Raw genomic sequence first — 9,592 nt, 5'->3', positions numbered from 1 at the left:
AGGCAGCATTTACATGACTATGGAGACAAAGGGCATTGGTAATGGATTTGTATAAAAGAAGCCATTTTGAAATGCTCCGTTACCAAGCTGGAATACTTCAAATCAATTTAGCATTCCCCTCTGTGTTCCATTTGACCCAATGAGTCATGAGAACACATAGCCTACCCAGACCTGTGTCTGTTCTATTAATTGTATTCATATGACTGCACACAGTTAGCGTTGCTGTCGAGCGTGTCATCACACACACAACACTTCAGAGGTCTTCACGTTACAGCCCTACTTCAACCTTCCGCTTAGCACCGTAGTTTATTGTGCACCTTATTCTCTAGACACAGAATATTGCATGTTAATTAAAGGAATGGGTTATAAGAACCGGTGGCTATAACTCAAATCCTTTGATGTCCACGCATGTAGCACCTGAAGGGGGCTTAAGGAGGGCCTGTCTGAAATCATTAAAGCAGATCTCAATTCCACACTAGTGACCACACATAATGAGATATAGCCACGATGGTCACTCTACGCCCTGATATGCTTTCCATTTAACCACCCACCTCCTCCCTCCAGATAAGTCTGATTGGTCACAACGGGTGCTGCACCTTGGTTAGTGGATAAGGAGCATTCACCACCATTACAATGGAAAGCATTTTGAAGACATGAGAACGCCTCATATAGATACAACATCCAACCATAGGTGGAGTTGGGCTTCCTGTGTGGTCACAGTAGTAGGTGGGCTCATTCCATACAACTATGAGGGTTCCCTTAAGTAGGTAAAGCACGTGGCCTGGGAGTTCCAGCTGTCTGAAAGTCGCTGTCTCTGGATCATATGTACTGTGAACGTCTGCGAGCATGGGTTTGAATCTGACCCACTGCTCTAGCACCCTCTCTCCTCTATATTTCTATCTTATCCTAAAATATTCTCCCTGACCCTTACCCTGCCCCACTCTGTGTATTAGGGGCTTCATTCACTCGTGGTTTGAGGCTCCTTCAGTATGTGTAGGGGTTCTCAATGACAATGTCTCTGAAGAAGGGGAACCAGTCTCTGCACAGGCAGGCGAGGTAAATGTAGACAGGGCCGAATGACTTCTTCTGGCGGGTGATGAGGTGGAGGGCAGCATCGCTGGCTGGGTAGGCCATCATATAGGCGTGGCCTCTGCAGGCGGGATAGTACATGGGAAATTAAAGATACGCTGCAGGGTAAGACATTAAGGGTACTGTAATGCATGCTACATGCAGGATGTGTTTAAATGTTTTGATCAGGTTTCATCTCAATTGAACTTCCTGGTTTAATAAAGGTTAAATAATAGAATAAGGACACCGTGATAAGACCTACATGATACCTACTGTAATGTTTTCTACTTCATTCTACTTTATCTAAGGCCTACTATAAATGTAGCAGGTATTGTACCTTCATAAATATCCAACTACTGCTACACAAGCAGTCAATACAACTCATGTATGTAAAGTCACGGTGACACTTGAAAATGTTTATTTTACATGGCCAGTCATTCAACATCACCAGCACAACCACGCACACTACCCAGTCATAATGCCATTTATTCAGTAGGAAAAGACAAAAGCTCTAGAACACATATAAAAAAAGAAAGACTGTAAATGGATTGTGTGTCTGACCTGATTCTGTGTCGATCAGGCCCAAGGTGGTGATGGTCAGAGATACATTGCTGTGCTGCATGGCTAGCTCATGCTGTATGGTGCCAAAGAAAACGTTCACTACAAGAAACCGTTGGCCGCGTAGGGCTCCACGGAGTAGTCATCCTACCTGTGGGGGAGAGACAGGATGAAAAGAACGTTGGTGAGTTCACACAGTATTGACAGTGCTTGTCTGAGTACTTCAGACAGAAGGACAGATCTTGGTTTTATTCCCCTCTAACAATACAGTAGAAGGAGTACTAGTGTAGTGTGCATCTGTATAATACTGCATCTGTATAAGACTGTATTTGTATAAGACCGTGTGTTGTGTATTCACCCAACAGAGAGGATACTACGATCACAGACCCTGTACTCCAACACTGGCAAAGCTGCAGAAGCAATGTTCACGTAGCTGAGGAAATTCACCTTTGGAAAACAGCAACACATTAAAAACTACTATAGCATAGCCTTGTCTCACTTGGCTAGGTGCAAGGCTAAGTATAGCCTAATATAAAGACAAAAAACGAAGCGTATCTGCATCAGTTCCCTGACGTGCTCCCTGTCTCCGTTCCATATGGCGAATGGGGAGGATCCAATGTGATTCAAAACTAGGATGTCAAGACATCCTGCAGAACAAAAAGACAGTTGGAAAATGTAAACTAATGTGCCGTATGAATCTTTAACATAATACAGACAATGACTGAAGTTGATCTAAGTGATCAGTTCTTACCCAGCCATCCTCACCACTCTCTCTGGATCTGAGGCCTGGCACACATCTCCTGTCACATACAGAGCCTTCTGGGCCCCCAGGCTTGTGCTGTCCTCTGCCACCTACAGGACAGAGGAAGCAATGACACACTGGTAAAGAGGCTGTCACCATCTGGTAATAATAGAAAGGACAGATGTACATAGTTAGTCAGACAGATCCACAAACCTTCTGCAAGGCGTGCTCCTTCCTGGCCGTGATGACGATCTGGCCACCCATCTTTGAGTAGCGGTATGCCACCTGCTCTCCTATGCCCGTGCTGGCACCAGTCACCAGCACCCTGGCACCACGAACAGACTGAGGGGAGGGACAGACAGAAATTGAGTCAGGCTGCTTGGGGTGAGGAAGACAACTGATGAGGGAGGAAGATCATTTTACATTTTAGTCATTTAGCAGACGCTCTTATCCACAGCGACTTACAGGAGCAATTAGGGTGTCACGTGTGCTCCCTCTCCGGCCTGTAGGTCACCAGGCTGCTCGTTAGGGTGCACACCTGTCACCAGCGTTATGCGCATTATGACACTCACCTGGACTCCATCACCTCCTTGACTACCTGCCCTTTATGTCACTCCCTTTGGTTCCTTCCCCAGTCGTCATTGTTGCTGTTTCATGTCGGTGCGCTGTTTGTGTTTCTTGTTTTGTTCGTGTATTTATTAAATGTATTCACTCCCTGAACTTGCTTCCCAACTCTCAGCGTACATGGTTACATAGGGTTAATTGCTTTGCACAAGGGCACATCGACAGGTTTTTCACCTAGTCGGTTCGAGAATTAGAAGATCACAATGGATATGATACAATGTTGGTGTTTTGAGGTCGAGCATGAATTTGTGTTGAACGGATCATCATCATCACTACCATAAAGACCCTCACATCAAATGTCCTACATATTTGAAGCCAACATGCACGTCAGAAAGAGCTCCATTATATTGTCAAATAATCACAACAGTCAAATCAGTGCATTAAATCTCAATGTACGTGAAATAGAAAAAGGTCCAAATGAATATAAGAATGGAAGATGAAAATGACAACAATTGCCTTAAAAATAAAGAATATACATAAAAGTAGCTCAAAAGGTGTATTCAAAACCTTGAATAATATTTTTGCCTGCCCTTTGCCTTGCTACTCAACTGACATGGCTAGCTACTGTTGGAGAACTGGATCAAACGTGCCCTTCCAGAGGACTGCCATCAGCCAAATGCTAGACATGAAAAAACATGGTCTTCATCCTGCCCTTCATAATCATGTTGAATTAATTTCAATGCTACAGGTGATGCTTAGGTAACACACCTTATTTATTTAAAAAAAAATCACGCTTGTGTCAATATACGAGTTGATTTTTGGCTATCTAAAATCAAAACTGTCAAAAAGTATATTCTAAAAACTTCACCAAGTTCTGTAAAGGATGGTAGCCTATGTAGGTACTCTGCTGCAAGCCGCAGAAAGAGAGGTTCTCGCCGTCCACTTCTTCAAATGTATAGTAGGTATAGCCTACCGCTTGTCTTCCCTGAAAGGGGAAAGGGGGATACCTAGTCAGTTGTACAACTGAATGCCTTCAACTGAAATGTGTCTTCCGCATTTAACCCAACCCCTCTCAGTTAAACTAAGGGCTCTATTCAATCTTTATCGCTGAAGTGTTACAGATTGCACAAGAGAAATTTCCGATTGAGCCGACATACACCGAGTGTATAAAACATTATGAACATCTTCCTAATATTGAGTTGTACGCCCTTATGCCTTCAGAACAGACTCAATTCGCCGGGCCATGGACTCTACAAGGTGTCGAAAGCATTCCACAGGAATGCTGGCCCATGTTGACTACAAGGCTTCCCACAGTTGTGTCAAGTTGTCTGGATGTCTGTTGGGTGGTGGACCATTCTTGATACATACTGTTGAGCGTGAAAAATCCAGCAGCGTTGCAGTTCTTGATACACTCAAACCGGTGCGCTACTACCATGCCCCGTTCAAAGGTACTTAAATATTTTCTCTTGCCCATTCACCCTCTGAATGGCACACATACACAATCCATGTCTCAATTGTCTCAAGGCTTAAAAATCCTTCTTTACCCTGTCTCCTCCCCTTCATCTACACTGATTGAAGTGGATTTAACAAGTGGCATCAATAAGGGATCATAGCTTTCACCTGGTCAGTCTATGTCATAGAAAGAGCAGGTATTCTTAATGTTTTGTATACTCAGTGTACGCAGCTTCACTGTGAATGCAGTCTCCATTGACGTGGGAATATTGCCTTTAAATTTAAATCACGCTGTAACGCTAAAATTTACAGATTGAATAGAGCCCTACTATTATAGCCTTATCTAGCCCAGATGCCAAGGTTGTTTTGATTGTAAAGTTGGCACATAGATGGAGACTCAAAAGACTCAAAGACTCCAGCCACCCAAGTCATAGACTGTTCTCTCTGCTACCACACGAACAGCTTCTACCCCCAAGTCATAAGACTGCAAAACAGTTAGCCAAATAGCTACCCAGACTATCTGCATTGTCCCCCTTTGCACTAACTCTTTTGACTCATCACATACACTGCTGCTACGGCTTATTATCTATCCTGTTGCCTAGTCACTTTACCCCTACATACAGTATATGTACATATCTACCTCAACTACCTTGTACCCCTGCACATCGACTCGGTACTGGTACCCAGTGTAAATAGCCAAGTTATTGTTACTTCCTTGTGTTATCCTTCTATTATTTTTCTCTTTGCATTGACGGGAAGGGCCCTTAAGTAAGCATTTCACTGTTAGTTTACACCTGTTATTTACGAAGCATATGACAAATAAAATTGGATTTAATATACAGTACCAGTCAAAAGTTTGGACAGACCTACTCATTCCAGGGTTTTTCTTTATTTTTTGCTATTTTCTACATTGTAGAATAATAGTGAAGACATCAAAACTATGAAATAACACATGGAATCATGTCATAATCAAAAAATATTTTATATTTGAGATTCTTCAAAGTAGCCTTGATGACAGCTTTGCACACTCTTGGCATTCTCTCAACCAGCTTCACCTGGAATTATTTTCCAACAGTCATGAAGGAGATCCCAAATATGCTGAGTACTTGTTGGCTGCTTTTCCATCACTCTGCAGTCCAACTCATCCCAAACCGTCTCAATTGGGTTGAGGCCAGGTCATCTGATATCACCTGGAATGCATTTCAATTAACAGGTGTGCTTTGTTAAAAGTTAATTTGCGTTTGAGCCAATCAGTTGAGTTGTGACAAGGTAGGGGTGGTATACAGAAGACAGCCCTATTTGGTAAAAGACCAAGTCCATATTATAGCAATAACAGCTCAAATAAGCAAAGAGAAACGACAGTCCATCATTACTTTAAGACATGAAGGTCAGTCAATCTGGAAAATTTCAAGAACTTTGAAAGTTTCTTCAAAAACCATCAAGCACTATATTGAAACTGGCTCGATTGAGCACCGCCACAGAAAAGGAAGACCCAGAGTTACCCGGGATGCAAACTTTCTGCGAAATATCGTTCACATAACAGCAGAATGCAGCACACGACTGAAGAGAGGAGACAACCAATTTGCTAGTTACAGCATCAGCGCCTGCTCTGGAAAGAAAACAGAGAGTAGAAAGGCAGTTTGCCATTTACAGCAGCGTGTCCCCTGAACGATAACGAAGAGGTAGGTGACAAGCCTGACTACGGAGACGGGGTGAGAAGGTGATGAAGCATAGTTCATGAGCTGTAACCAAAAAACAACTGGCATTTGGAAAGTTTGAGGTGAGGGAGAAAGTGTGGTGGAACAAGTACTATTATTGTTAGCATTGTTAAGTAACGTTATCTTGCTAGCTGGAACGAATTCTCCGTAAGCTAGCCAGAGAAATGTTGAGCAACATTATCCAACTTAACTGGTCAAATAATTTAGTTTATGGTGGGAAAATTAGCTGGCTAATAAAGTCAGTCAGCTAACGTTAGCTAGCTAACATTACAACATCAGATGAACTAACATCAGATGAGCTAACCAATTCGCTATAGTATTAACTTAACTGGTATAATGTTACGACTCCTTGCCGACCCCGAAGTTATAACGCCTTAGTTGCTTACTGGACCCTGGCAATCTATGTGAAATGTTGACTAGTTAACTAGCTAATGAACCAACTACTATCTGTGAACTAATGTTTTCCCTATACAATATGTGGTTAATGTTCAGAATGAGAGAATTTGGTAAAAAGGAGGCGTTGCTTGTTAAACAAGTGGATTGGGGCTCCTGAGTGGCGCAGCGGTCTAAGGCACTGCATTTCAGTGCCAGAGGCGTCACTACAGACACCCTGGTTTGAATCCAGGCTGTATCACATCCAGCTGTGATTGGGAGTCCCATAGGGTGGTGCACAATTGGCCCAGCGTTGTCTGGGTTTGGCCAGTGTAGATGTCATTGTAAATAAAAAAATGTTCTTAACTGACTTGCCTAGTTAAATAAAGGTTTTTAAAAATGGGCTGCAAGCCCGAAGCCGGGCACAATATGACAACAGCCACTTCAAGTGCAGGGCGCGAAATTCAAAATATATTTTTTAGAAATATTTAACTTTCACACATTAACAAGTCCAATACAGCATATGAAAGATAAACATCTTGTGAATCCAGCCAACATGTCCGAATTTTAAAATGTTTTACAGCGAAAACACCACATATTTATGTTAGCTCACCACCAAATACAAAAAAGGACAGACATTTTTCACAGCACAGGTAGCATGCACAAAGCCAACCTAACTAACCAAGAACCAACCAAACTAACCAAGAAACAACTTCATCAGATGACAGTCTTATAACATGTTATACAATAAATCTATGTTTTGTTCGAAAAATGTGCATATTTGAGGTATAAATCAGTTTTACATTGCAGCTACCATCACAGCTACCGTCACAAATAGGACCGAAGCAGCCAGAGTAATTACAGACACCAACGTCAAATACCTAAATACTCATCATAAAACATTTATGAAAAATCGATGGTGTATAGCAAATTAAAGACAAACATCTTGTGAATCCAGCCAATATTTCCGATTTTTTTAAGTGTTTTACAGCGAAAACACAATATAGCATTATATTAGCTTACTACAATAGCCTACCACACTACCGCATTCATTCATCAAGGCACGTTAGCGATAGCAATAGGCACGTTAGCGATAGCGAATAAACCAGCAAAAGATATATAATTTTTGACTAACCTTGATAAGCTTCATCAGATGACAGTCCTATAACATCAGGTTATACATACACTTATGTTTTGTTCGAAAATGTGCATATTTAGAGCTGAAATCAGTGGTTATACATTGTGCTAACGTAGCATCTTTTTCCCAGAATGTGCGGATATTTTTATGGCACTCAACTATTCTGACCAAATAACTATACATAAACGTTACTAAAAAATACATGTTGTATAGGAAATGATAGATACACTAGTTCTTAATGCAATCGCCGTGTTAGAATTCTAAAAATAACTTCATTACGACATCCAGCTTAGGTATAGCGAGAGAGTACCCAAAATCTGGGCGCAAACGACTATTTCACATGTTCGACAGATATATGAAATAGCATCATAAAATGGGTCCTACTTTTGATGATCTTTCATCAGAATGTTGTACAAGGGGTCCTTTGTCGGGAACAATCGTTGTTTGGATTTAGAATGTCCTCTTCTCCAGTCAATTAGCACGGAAAGCTAGCAAAGTGGCGCGAAGCTCTCCTTCCTGAACAAAGGCACACAACGCAACACGCCTAACGTCCCGAAAAAATTTCAATAATCTAATAAAACTATATTGAAAAAACATACTTTACGATGATATTGTCACATGTATCAAATAAAATCAAAGCCGGAGATATTAGTCGTCTATAACGACAGCTTATCAGAAGGCAAAACCAGGTCCCTTCACGCGCTCTCCAGAAAACAGGAAACTGGTGACACGTCATGCCGAGAGCTTTTATTCGACCCCAGATCAAGTTATACACTCCATTTCTTCTCTCACTGCCTGTCGACGTCTAGTGGAAGACGTATGAAGTGCATGTATTCTAATAAATATCAAGGACATTTATAGGCAGGCCCTAGAACAGAGCATCGATTTCAGATTTTCCACTTCCTGTCAGGAAGTTTGCTGCAAAATGAGTTCTGTTTTACTCACAGATATAATTCAAACGGTTTTAGAAACTAGAGTGTTTTCTATCCAATAGTAATAATAATATGCATATTGTACGAGCAATAATTGAGTACGAGGCCGTTTGAAATGGGCACCTTTTATCCGGCTACTCAATACTGCCCCTGCAGCCCAAACAGGTTAAGCTGGATGCCACTATAGAGGTGAAAGGAACACCACACACTTCCCCTCTTTCTCATTTTTCCAATACAGTGGATAAAAAGGGGTATGCCAGGTGTACTCTCTGCCTGAAAGAGATCAATTATGTCAACAAAGGGTCTCATGCTCTGCAGCTGGCACATTGTAGAACAGATGTCTACAGGCAGTAAGTGTACAATGTAATAACCTGCAGTGTAGCCCAAAGATATTGCATTTGTGTTGAACTTCACAGTACAACTTGTGTGTGAGTGAGGGGGGGGGTTATTAAGTGTTTTACTCGGTGAACGTTATTTTTGCACACGTGTAGCCTTGTGCACTTGATCAATGTCTACCATAGTGGCCACTATAATAGAGCAACAATAGAATGCCTGTTTGTTTCATTCGATTTCTACTTTAAGATGTTTTTTTACCCAAGTGCAGGGATTTTTTGCATGTTTCGGTGGAAATAAAAAAAGTGTCACCTTTTTAGGCCCTCACCAGTTTGCATCCCAGGTTACCTCTGCTGCAGAGGATAAGCTCATTAGTTAACTGCACCTCTGATTGCAGGACAAATTAATGCTTCACAGAGTTCAAGTAAGAGACACATCTCAACATCAACTGTTCAGAGAAGACTGCATGAATCAGGCCTTCATGGTTGAATTGCTGCAAAGAAACCACTACTAAAGGACACCAATAATAAGAAGAGACTTTCTTGGGCCAAGAAACACGGGCAATGGACATTAGATCTGTCCTTTGGTCTGATGAGTCCAAATTTGAGTCTCTGTGAGTCTCTGCAGAGTAGGTGAACAGATGATCTCTGTATGTGTGGCTCCCACCGTGTAGCATGGAGGAGGAGTGATGGTGTGGGGTTGCTTTGCTGGTGAC

General features: G+C 41.8%; 1 pseudogene; it reads right to left on the bottom strand.

The window, feature by feature from the left end:
• Nucleotides 1–984: 984 nt before the first annotated feature.
• LOC120020577 lies at nucleotides 985–3,601 on the bottom strand (annotated as a pseudogene).
• Nucleotides 3,602–9,592: the final 5,991 nt, after the last annotated feature.

Source organism: Salvelinus namaycush, chromosome 25 (assembly GCF_016432855.1).
Source record: "Salvelinus namaycush isolate Seneca chromosome 25, SaNama_1.0, whole genome shotgun sequence".
NCBI lineage: Eukaryota > Metazoa > Chordata > Actinopteri > Salmoniformes > Salmonidae > Salvelinus > Salvelinus namaycush.
This window is presented reverse-complemented; position numbering and strand designations above follow the sequence as displayed.